Source organism: Narcine bancroftii, chromosome 7 (genome assembly GCF_036971445.1).
Source record: "Narcine bancroftii isolate sNarBan1 chromosome 7, sNarBan1.hap1, whole genome shotgun sequence".
NCBI lineage: Eukaryota > Metazoa > Chordata > Chondrichthyes > Torpediniformes > Narcinidae > Narcine > Narcine bancroftii.
In genome coordinates, this window is record NC_091475.1 from 166187674 (window position 1) to 166199899 (window position 12226).

The 12226-nt window shown below is 41.1% G+C and overlaps 1 protein-coding gene and 1 long non-coding RNA gene across 5 annotated transcripts in view; one reads left to right on the forward strand and one right to left on the reverse strand.

The window, feature by feature from the left end:
• LOC138739328 (GRIP and coiled-coil domain-containing protein 2) overlaps positions 1-12226 on the forward strand; it is a 134642-nt gene that overhangs the window by 37075 nt on the left and 85341 nt on the right. The gene's annotated exons all lie outside the window — the stretch shown is intronic.
• The window catches only part of LOC138739332 (uncharacterized), a 49726-nt gene that overhangs the window by 23944 nt on the left and 13556 nt on the right, over positions 1-12226 (reverse strand). For 3 of the 4 annotated variants that reach the window (XR_011342180.1, XR_011342178.1, XR_011342177.1), the window contains exon 2: positions 10672-10749. This is a non-coding gene — a long non-coding RNA (uncharacterized lncRNA). Of the gene's footprint in view, positions 1-8381; positions 10088-10671; positions 10750-12226 lie in introns of those variants that run through there. The other variant, XR_011342176.1, reaches the window with a different exon arrangement.

Genomic DNA, 12226 nt, shown 5'->3' on the forward strand with positions numbered 1-12226 from the left:
ATGCAATGTGGACGTTGTGTGAACACCATATTGTATACTTAGCAAAGCTATATGGTATACTGTCATGTACCTGTAAACTTTTTATTCATAATTGGGGACCGACACAGGGCTGTGGGCAGAGAACGAGGCAGTAGAATCAGTGTGGGGACTGTCGTGGGGCTGTGGAGAGAGAGCGGGGCAGTGGGATCAGTGTGGGGACCGGCACAGGGCTTTGGAGAGAGAGCTGTGCAGTGGGATCAGTGTGGGGACTGACATAGGGCTGTGGGAAGACCGTAGGGCAGTGGGATTAGTTGGGACTGATACAAGGCTGTGGGGAGAGAGCAGACCACGGTTGACTGTGGGCAACTGAAACTGTGGAAAGCAAAACTGCAGATAAGAGGGAACCATTGTACAACAGAATGTCTAGATTGACCATTCTCAATCTTTTTTTTTGGACCTCTTAGGACCCTGCTCAAAATTTATGAGTCCCCTTCCCTGTAAAGCAGTCAAGTTTAGTTGGTTTCTTCTGTATTTTTCTCCTAATGATGACATAAAAACAGAAAAAAATATTTTATTCAGTCCATAGACCCCTCTCAAATGTGTTGTGATCTCAGGGGGTGGGGAGGTGGGAAATGGGATGGCCCCGATTTAGAATGGGTGTCTAGATGCTCCATTAAGAGGATAACCTGTCCCAGGAAACCTCTCCCTCTCCCCAAACCAAAGTCTTCATGCTCCCAGTGTAAGATGTTTAGCAAATCAGAGACAATATACAGAGAGCAAAACCTCAAAAAAAAAGCAGCAAGCTGCAAATAACATCAAATGTACTTAGTTGTCAATATATAAATAGAATCATAGAAATTAGGTCCCCCACCATTCAACACAATTATAGCTGATCATATAACTTAAGTACCCTGTTCCTGAATTCTGTCCACAACCTCTGATCCATATGGCCATAAGGGCCACATCTAACTCCCTTTTGAATAATTCTATTGAAATGTCATCAACAATTTTCTATGCTTAAAACGTTCCAAGGGTTTCTCCTCACCTCCGTCCTAAATGGTTTACCCCTTATCCTTAGAGTACTGTGGCCCCTTGTTCTGGACTTCCCCAACATCAGGAACATTCTTTCCATATCAAAACTAGAAGAATTTTATATGTCTCAATGAGATCCCCTCTCATTCTTCTAAATTAAAATGGCTAACCCTAGTCTATTCAGTTTTTCTTCATACATCAGTACTGTCATTCTAGCAATCAGTCTGGGGAACTTTTGCTGCACTTCTTCAATAGAAAGAATGTCCTTCCTCTGATTAGCGGACCAAATCTGTACACAATTCTTAAGGTGTGGCATCACCAATGCCCTATGCACTACATTAGACCTCTCGCAATAAAAGCCAACACACCATTTGATTTCCTCATTGCCTGCTGTACCTACATTTCAACTTTCAATAACTGATGCACCATGACAACCAGGTCTCGTTATACTTCCCCCTTTCCTAATTTGTCATCATTCAGATAATAAGCTGCCTGCCTGTTATTGCCAACAAAGTAGATCACCTTATATTTATCTGTAATATTCTGAAACTGCCATGTATTTTTCCCAATGCATTGCTTGAATTCACAAAAGCTAATTTGCAACAACAGTCTGGGGTCTGGAAGGAGGAGGGGGTGAGGATGGTTCTTTTGCTGGATTGAGATAGTGGGAAGGAATTGGTAAACTAGCCATCCTTGACAGTGTAGTGGGGATTGTGAAGGGTCATGTGAACTCTCCGTCTGGAACCTAGTGGGAATGTGAATTGTGGAGGGTCACATGACCTCTTCATCTGGAACCTAATTGGAAGTCGCATCACCTGTCAATCAAGGTTGGACTCTGCTCACCTATTACTGCACACCTGACCAGTGGCCCCTTTTAATATCTAGTGATTACATGGGCTGGATCCTCCATCTTACTGCATTAAAATGTCCATTACATGCAGTAGCTCTTCCTCTTTTGCTCTTCAGCACTGAAATGAACCCAGCAGTGGACAACACAGGAGGACTTGCTGGTAAGGTGTGCACTACATAGGGATTGTTGTATACTATTGTAGATAGTATGACCTGTGCCCATGTTAGATAAGAAGTGGTGGGTAGCACAATGTAGTCCTTGGTTGTGATGTCTGTATAAGTAGTTATTAGTATCTGTATTATTTAGTCTGATGTGACTGAGTTGTACTGTCCCTATGAGAGTATAAGCAGTTACTGGTATCAGTAGTATTAAGAGCGATGTGACTGGTTGCACTGTTGTGTTATTGAGAATATTTGCATGTGTATTCCCTGTTGCAATCCCCTTACATGTGCTTCAATAAAGATTATTTCATTCAGTCTGTGTCCAGATCACTATTCTTTGAACCCACAAAACTTTTCCCTTCTGACTCAACAATTTGTGCTGTGAGCAGGGTTCAAGGAGTCTCGGCTAGACACACGCGCAGTCACAATCTTTGTGTGGGTGTCTTGTTGTGTGTGTGTGTGTGTGTGTGTGTGTGTGTGTGTGTGTGTGTGTGTGTGTGTGTGTGTTATGGCATATTTCCTCACAAACAGGACAGGCAGGATCCTGCAGCTAGTTAGGGAGCCTCAGGGCATGAGAGTAGAAATCCTGGGTAGACTGATGGAAGTGCGAGGTTTAGTAAGTTAGCAGGTTTACTGGTGGAACACGGGACCTGGTAGACTGGGCTGACAGTTTGAAAACCACTGTTTTAATTGTACCTCATTGACTCATTATGTGCATGGTTTCATAACTCCAAAGGAAATGTGCCAATGACAATTTTTCTCAAGCAAAATATTTCACAAACAATTGGGTCTAGAGCAGTGATTCTCAACCTTCCCTTCCCACTCACATACCACCTGAAGCAATCCCTTACTAATAATCTCAGAGTACTTATGGCATAGGGATTACTTCAAGTGGTATGTGAATGGAAAGAAAAAGGTTGAGAACCACTGGATTACATCGATGATATCCTTCTCCAATGACCCTCAGAGGATGCTGAGGCACAGTCCCTAGACACTTTAATTACTGCAGGGATCCAATCAGACAGTCCTTTTCCTAAGAATACAGTGGCATTCAGTCCACGGAGAGATCCCTACTACCATCAAAAATAAAATTCTTAACACGGTGTTGCCCACCAATAAAGTGGAAACCCAGAGCTTCATTGGCCTCAAAGGCTACTGGTGATAACATATTCCCCACCTTACAATGATTCTCTGCCAATTGTAGCAGGTCTCCAGGAAAAAAAGCTACCTTTCGATGGGGTCCCAAGCAGAAAACACACTTTTAACAGGGCAAAACAGGTCACTGAGCAGCTACTGTCACTAGCCCCGCCCTCTGCCAAACTGGGGTCACCTTCAAGCTACAGGTTTCTGCCACCATTACAATGGCCGAGTGGAGTCTCTGGCAAAAGATGAAAGTTGACAGAGTCCCATTTGGATTCTGGACAAGTCCCTCCCTGAGGCTGCCTCCTGCTACAGCCCATTCAAGCGCCAACTGCTAGCATGCTACCTAGTGCTCATCGATATCAAGCACCGAATGACTGGTGAGATCATCACACTCAAACCTCACCTCCCCATCATGCAATGCATCGTCCACTGATGCCATTCACAAGGAGGGTCATTCCCAGTGGTCCTCCAAAGTAAAGTGGATGTAGTACATTGTGGACTGTGCCAAGGCCAGTTCTGGGGGCAGGGAGGAGGTGAGCCAACTGCATGAATAGGGCATGTCCTTTCCCAGAAGTGACACTTCCCCTCCCTGCAGTACACCTATCCCCCATAGCCTGGGGCCAGTCTTTTGACACCCTCGATCCAGACCAGCAGCAACAGGCCTGGTTCACAGACAACCTCAGCCTGTGGAAGAGCAGCAAGCACCTTTGTGAAAGGCAGCGGTGCTTCACCCCCCCAAAGGTAAGACACTTACACAAGAGGATTGGGGGGGGGGGGGTGTTCCAGTTTCAGTCAACAAGCCAAGGTAACCACAATAGCACTCCAAAAAAACCACAGGCCCCATTCGTTTTTACTCCTGGACAATGGTTAATGGCATGGCTGCATGGATGGCCCGGTGGCACGACATGGGCTGGGAAATTTACAGTTGCCCACTCCAGGGCCAGTAACACAGGTGATTTATCTCGGAGTAGGTTGGGTAGAGATTGCTCATGGTTCACCGTGTGGACCATACACCAACAGAGGCACAGCGGAGGCTGCACACAATGCTCCCCTGGACCATGCAGCATAAGTCTGTTCTGCCACCATGCATCCTGATCACACTGACCTCAATGCACTGGCAACATGGGCACACTATAAGAGCAGCCATCTGGGGTCCCACGGCACACGACAATGGGCAGAGAGACCAGGAGTAGTACTTATACATGACAAGGCTAGAACTGCAGAGGCCCCATCTGCCAACTGGTCAAACCACAGGGTTGGCCAATGGATCCACCAGATTACATTCGCCACAGCATGGGAGCAGGCCAGGTATGGCAGGTCAGCTATGTCAGGTTGTTAGCATGCCAAAATAAAGAGCAGTATGGCCTCACAATGGTTGACACAAACTTGAGTGTCCTGATGGCGGTGCCTTGCCAGGACAGTGCCATTAAAGGGTTACATTGCCTCTCTTCTATATGGAGTACCATGGGTGTACAGTCCGACTAGGGGACTCACTTCATGGGGACAAGCGTACAGAACTGGGTGGTGGAGGTTGGTATCTCACGTCTGCTGCACATGCACATCTCCTACCCCCCACAGGCATCTGACTTAAAGAAAAAGTTTGCATACTGACACCCAAACATATATTGCAAGGGTGGCTCAGTGTGCTCCAACAGCCAGTTGACCAGTTGAATTCACGCCCCAATGGGCAGGGTGGGGGGGGAGGGTGTTCCCCACTTTCATGCCATCTGGCATCCTCCGATGCCCCAAAACTGAAGAATTAGACATGCAAGACTCCAAGGAGTCCGGTAGAGTGTGGGTGCAGCAGCCACATGATCTGCTGAAAATAGGGGAGATCATGGCGCTTGGCCCAGGCAATACGCGAAGGGTCGCAATACTGGGAGAATTGAACCTTTCATGTTACCACACTAAGCAGACATGAGTGAGTTCTCCCAGACCCCTTCTCCCCTCCACCCCGCCCCCCCAACCACCCAACAGAAGAAGACTACCATTCAAGCTGCTCCTCTTCCTGCTTATACTGATCGGTGCTGTGGGAGCCTACGAATATGCATGCAGCACTACCACAACAGACAGTGGCACTTGCATCACTGCTCTGGCACATGCAGCTGAGGGTCTTTCACCTACGCCGAATCTGTCGACAGCTACCGGAGCTGCTTGTATGGATTCTCTTATCCAAAATATTCTTCTACTCCCCTCACCATTTTACCACCTCAATTCCAGTAATCCTTGCTGGGATGGGTACTTCATGAACTGGTTTCTTTTTACTCTCCATGCAATTTGCCATACACAGTCCTGACTCTCCCAGTGAGTCCACAAAAGGAGCACACCCTGGCTATGTGGTGCACCTAGTTCAGTCAGCACCGGTCTAAGCAATTAGTAAGAATGCAAGCAGGAATGGTATCCTGGCACGAGATGGCCAATAGTCCACAGCCCATCAATGGGGTGCACCTATGAGAATCACCAGTACGACCTGGATGACTGCCAGGCCAAATCTTGGCTTCCCACGAGACAGCAGGGAAGCAGCCATTTGGGATCCAAACGATAGGGAAGCACCCTGTAGGATGGCCACTGTAGTGGAAACACTGGGCAAAGAAAAGTTGTGGTACTTCAGATCAAGGTAAAGCCAGGTGACCTTACATTACCTGCTCAGAGACAAAGGTAGTATCAGTGCTGTTGTCAGTGAGGCACACTGCACATACATCCGGGGAAGTCGGCAAGACCACATATGAGAGTCAGTGACAAAAAAACAGATAAAGGCCCAGTTCTCGCAGCATGACACTCCATGGGGAGAACAATAACTTTTTAGGTCTGTGGACAGTTGGTAGGCTGTTGTCATTTTCTGAAACAAAGACTCTGCTCACCCATTAGTGTATTCCTGACCATTGGCCCTTTTAATCACCTTGTGATTACGTGAGCTGAACCCTCCATCTTACTCCACTATAAAGACCATCATGTACAGTAGCTCTTCCTCCTTTGCTCTTTATCACTGAGATGAATCCTGTTGTGGGCAACGCTGGAGGAGTTGCTGGTAAGATGTGCACTACATAGGGATTGGGGCTGCTGTATACTGTTGTAGTTGTAGATAGCATCTGAGCTGTCCCCACGTTAGACAGGGAATGGTGGGTAGATATTGTAGTCCTTGGTTGTGATAAGTCTATATAAACAGTTGCTCTCTTGGTGCCTGCCACATTGACCACCGCCAGTGGGCTGATATCGCCTCAAACCATGCATCTTGGCGCCTCACAGTTTGGCGGGCAGCAACCTCCTTTGAAGAAGACCGCAGAGCCCACCTCACTGACAAAGGGCAAAGAAGGAAAAACCCAACACCCAACCCCAACCAACCAATTTTCCCCTGCAGCCGCTGCAACCGTGTCTGCCTGTCCCGCATCGGACTTGTCAGCCACAAACGAGCCTGCAGCTGACGTGGACTTTTACCCCCTCCATAAATCTTCGTCCGCGAAGCCAAGCCAAAGAAGTATAAGTAGTGTTAAGTCCAATGTGACTGGGTTGTGCTGTGCTTGTGAGAGTGTAAGCAGTTACTGATATCGGTAGTATTAAGTCCAATATGACTGGTTGCACTGTGTTGGGTGATTGAGAATACTTGCGTGTGTTATCTCTGTTACAATCACCTTACGCGTACGTTAATGAAGATTTCTGCAGTCTGCTTGTGTCCAGACCTGCTATTTTATTAAACTTTTCGCTTCTGACTTTATAAGGCAGCTCAATTCAAATTTATTAATCAAATGTTTGATGTAGTTAAATTTTCAGCCTGAGTTAAAATAGAATTGAATAAAATCAGTGAAAACTGTACACAGGACTTTATTTATAAACGTAAGTCAAAATTATTAATAGCAAGCAGAGATACACCTATTTTGAAACATTTGATTGAACTATGATTGAAATAGATTATGAAAGGTGGAAAAGGTTTAATTTCTCAAAAACTGCCTTTATATCAAAATAGACCTTGCTTTTTCTATGGATAATAGATTTTTGAGGATTTGGAGTCCAATGGGGATTAAGAAAATAGAAGACTGTTTTGAAGTTTTTATTACTTTTTAATGAAGGAAAAATTTAATGTCCTAAATAATACAATAATACTTTTTTTTGTTATTATCAGGTTAAGGCTTTTTTGATTGATAAGTTAGGTCATAATTTTATACTACCTAGACAGAATGAATTATAATTATTGATATGCAAGGGTGGTATAAATAAGTTTATTTTAGTGATGTATAAATTACTTCAAAAAGTAGCTCCTAAATTAGGAATTCATAAATCAAGATTAAAATAGGAGGTTGAGTTAAATAGATAAATAAATGAAAATGACTGGATGCAACCACATAAAGAAAATATGACAAAATTATTAATGTTAGGTATAGACTTGTTCAATATAATTTTTTACATCAATTATATTTATCTTCTCAAAACTTAAAAAAACTTTGAACCCAACATTATCATATTTATGTTTTAGATGAAATCATGAAGTTGGTTTGTTTTTACATATGACTTGGAAGTGTTCTAGAGTAAAACCTTTTTGGTTAGAGATAAGAAATTTTTTTGGAGAAAATATTGGGGGTAAACTCCTACAAGATCCAATGTTATTTTTGTTGGGTAATATTAAAGTGGTTAGATCTAAATTAAGATTAACTATGTATCAAATTGAATTTTTATGATTAGCATTAGCTGTTTCTAGGAAGTGCATAGCCATTACTTGGAAATCAAATACGGACTAAGGAATGAAGAAATGGAACGCTGAATTGTGTTCTTGTATTCCACTTGAGAAAATAACTTATAATTTACTTAATAAGTATCTTTTTTTTTAAATATGGAGCCCATATTTACAATATATTGGTTTGAAAATTTGAAGGACTCTCTGAAAGCCTGTCCTGTTGGAAACCCCCAGTTCCATTATTATTTGTATTGAGACTTATATTTCTTTTTGACATTCTCCAAACTGTTTTCTTTTTCTTTTCTTTGATATTTTAGGGAAGGGTTGGTGGTGGGGGATGAGAAGGGAGGGAGAGGGGTTTTTTATATATACCACATATTGTTAGTACTTAATTTTTTAATTTAGTTTTATTGAATATGTATACATGGATGTGATTTTAAATTTCTTAAATAAAATGTTCAAAAATAAAACAAATTAATGACTTGATACAAAAGACACATACAAGCAATCAAATAAGCACATAGCAATTTATTATTGCTTCAAAAAGCGTTTTTTAAATGCATCACAGGAAAATAATTGATAGGAAAATAGATACTTTCCTTAAGAGAATATCACCTGCTGTAACAAAAATACTCAGCCAAAAAGGTGCACATTAAGGATATTTTTAAAGAAAGTGTGTGACATGGAGGTTAAAGCTGCCACTGATTATATGACTAAGGGTGAACACACAAAATGGGTTTCATGCATTCAAACTGCTGGGTTGAATGTGCATTGGAAATCAACTACACATGAGAGGCAATTTATAGAGACTAATTAACCTTTAATTTCACACATCTTTGGGTTGTGGAATTAAATGGGAGCATCCAAGAGAAACCTATGCAGTCAAGGAGAGGATGTGCAAATACCATATAATGACCTCCATGATGTTTCAGAGAAAGACACTTCTTTAAATAGGTAATCAAACAATTCACATGCCATTAAAGTGCACATTCCAGATTTTATTCAAGGTCTGATCATGTAGGAATTACAGCACTTTTTATACATATTTCTCTGATACATGTTAATCTTCCACAGGACCTGTTTTCCAGAATTCTGCAGGATCTTTTAAATACTTCTTGGCAAACTGTAATTTGGATACCCTACTTCTGTGGCTAACTAATGGTTTGCATCTTGCAGTGTGGCCTCTGTATTTCTGTTAATGAAGTCATTGACTCATCCGCACTTGCCTCCTGGAGAGTGTTTCTGATCTGTCAGACAAGCATTGGGGGATTTTTCTTCATTATGATGAGAATTCTTTGGTCATCAGCAGTGGAGATCTTCCTTGGCCTACAAGTCTTTTTGCGATTACTGAGCTCACCAATATGCTCTTTCTTCTTAATGATGTTTAAAACAGTTGATTTTAGTAATCGTAAGGTTTGAGTGATGCCTCTTACTGTTATATTCTTGTTTTTCAGCCTCATAATGGCATTGTTGACTTTCATTGGCACAACTCTGGTCTTCATGTTGAAAAATGGCAACTACAGGTGATCAAAACCTTACAAGCCTACCTCATTTATACCTGCACCAATGAACCAATTAAACATACCTGAGTACTTACAAACACCTGTGAAGCCAAATGTCCAAAACATTATAGTGCCCTGAAATGAGGGGAACTATGTATAAAAAGTGCTGTAATTTCTACATGGTCAAAACAATATATATACAAGTAACCGAATAAAATCTGAAATGTGCACTTTAATCACGTGTGAATTGTTTGATTACAAATTTAAAACTGTGATGCGCAGGGGCAAATAAAGGGAAAAAAATAGTGTCTTTGTCCAAAACATTATGGAGGACACTGTATATAGATAGCACTTTTTTTTCCTTAACACGTCATTGAATATTGAATCAGGAAGCACTGTGAGCAGAAAATCTGTCCAAAGATATGTTTCACATTATATTTAAATTCAATACGTCAATATTACCATTGGAGTACAGTATTTTGAGTGACAAAGCTCAATTGAAGATCATTTTTACACACAATTACAGTGTCAATATAAACCCATATAAAAGTATAATTTAGTTACTCTATTTCACTGCAAGGCATAGTTTTAGAATTAAATCCATCCATATTTCTTAGAATCATAAAAACTAAATCATAAGGTAGTATTTATCATCACTCTCTGGTCAATATATAGTGGAATGGAGTAGTCTTATTTTGTGGAATGAATATTGTCCTGACCTCATTAAAGTTGATCCAATGAAATTCAAAGGGTTCTGAGAAAATAGAAAATAACTGCAGATACACATTGTCATGTACACATAAACTTTTTGACAGTTTGCTGTTTAAATTGAGGTTAAATCTCATTACATCCAGTCACAACAATTTATTTATTTGTTTTTCAAACAACATTTTATAATGTTATATTCCCAACCAATCTAAAATTTTAATCAGTACATTATAACAACACTCCACAATCTCATCTGCTGCATCACCATATTAACAGCAACAACGCTGTGCACACAACCATGACCTGTTTTAAAACATGTTTGTGAAACAAAAAGTTTCACATTGCTCCAAGATTGAATTGGTATGGTGACAAATTCAGCTAAGAAAATTTCAGTCACTTCATTATAAAGTAGATTCATTATTTCACCAAACACGAGATGGATGGTAAATGTCATATGTCCTAGTAAATTGTTATTTAGTTACATTGCATTTTGTATGGTGCCTCGAGCAAGAGTTAAAACCAGGTCATTTTATCCAAGATTAATCATATACTTAATTTATTCAGGAACAAGTTAATTGTGTTAATATTGTATGTGTCCATTAAAGATGAACATTTGAGACAATTATATACCTGTATTGTTTAGTCCTAAAATTGAAGTAATATGATTCCATTTTTATCCATGCTTCTGCTGCTTATTTCAACCAAAATCTGAAAAGACAAAAAGTGGCATTTTAGATCGAGACCCTCAACAGATACTGCTTGACCCATTGAATTCTTACAGTGTTTCTTTTTGCAAATTCTCACATCAGCAATCTCCTATGTCTCAGTTGTCTGCCACCAAAATCTCACACTAAGCTTCGCATTGTTGACAGTAGCATGATTTATTTTAAATTAGAGATACAGCACAGTATCAGGCCCTTCCGGTCCACACCCCACACTACACAATTACTCCTGTGTGACCAATCAACCTATCAATCCTGTACATCTTTGGAATGTTGGGAGGAAACCGAAGCACCCAGAGGAAAATCATACTGTCATGGTAGTAGCATACAAACGCTTTACAGATAGTGCAAGATTCAAACCTGGGTCACTGGCACTGTAATAGTGTTTGCTAACTGCTGTTGAGGAACATTATCTAAGATTACAACAGGATCTTGATCAATTGGGTCAGTGGGCTGCGGAATGGCAGATGGAGTTTAATTCATATAAGTGTGAGATGTTGTAGTTTGGTAACTCAAATCAGGCCTGGACTTGCACACTAAAAAGTAGAATCCTTGGGAGACTTGTTGAACATAGAAATCTAGAGATATAATGTTCAATGTGAATTTATTATCTCATACTTAATGTGCAAATGCACCAAAATTCTTACTTGGTGCAGCTATACAAGTATATAGTTCCCTGAAAATGTCGACACGGGTATATAACAATATAAGGCGGCACTTGGTACGCCTGCATTCATTGTTTAGGGCATTGACTACATGAGTTGAAACACCATATCAACATGTTGATAAAGGTCACATTTGGAATATTTTATGTAGTTCTGGTTGCCTTGCTATAGGAAAAATGTCCTTCGACTGGAATAAGACCACAGAGATGTTATCAGGACTGGAAGGCTTGAATTATAGGAGAGGCTGGGTAAGATCGTACTTTTCACCCTGAAGAATGTGGGTCCAAAGAATGTCCTTATGGAGGTATACAAAATCAAGGTGGTAAATTGTGGAATTTGTTGCCCCAAGCAGTTGTGGAAGCTATGTAAAAGGGTCTATTTAAGGCAGAGATTAATAGGTTCATGTTTAGCCAGGGCATCAAAGGTTATGGGGAGAAAACCAGGTAGAGGTGCTAAGTGGGAAAATGGATCAGTGGGGGCAGACTTGATGTCTTCTGGTCTTATTGGTAAGGTGAATAGTCACAGTTTTTTTTCCTCCAGTTAAGAGTGTCTAATACTAGAGGGAGAGGTATCAGTTTAAAATTAAGGGAGAAAGATTTAAAAAGGACATGAAGGTGAATTTTTCTATACAGAGGGTAGAGCACATATGGAATGAGCTGCCAGAGGAAGTGGTGGAGCTGAATACAAGTTTAAAGGATACAAATAAGCATGTGAGACTAGCTTGGATGGGCAATAATTAGCTTGGATAAATGTGGACAATGTTCCTGATTCCTGCTGTGTGAACATATAGCTGAAAAC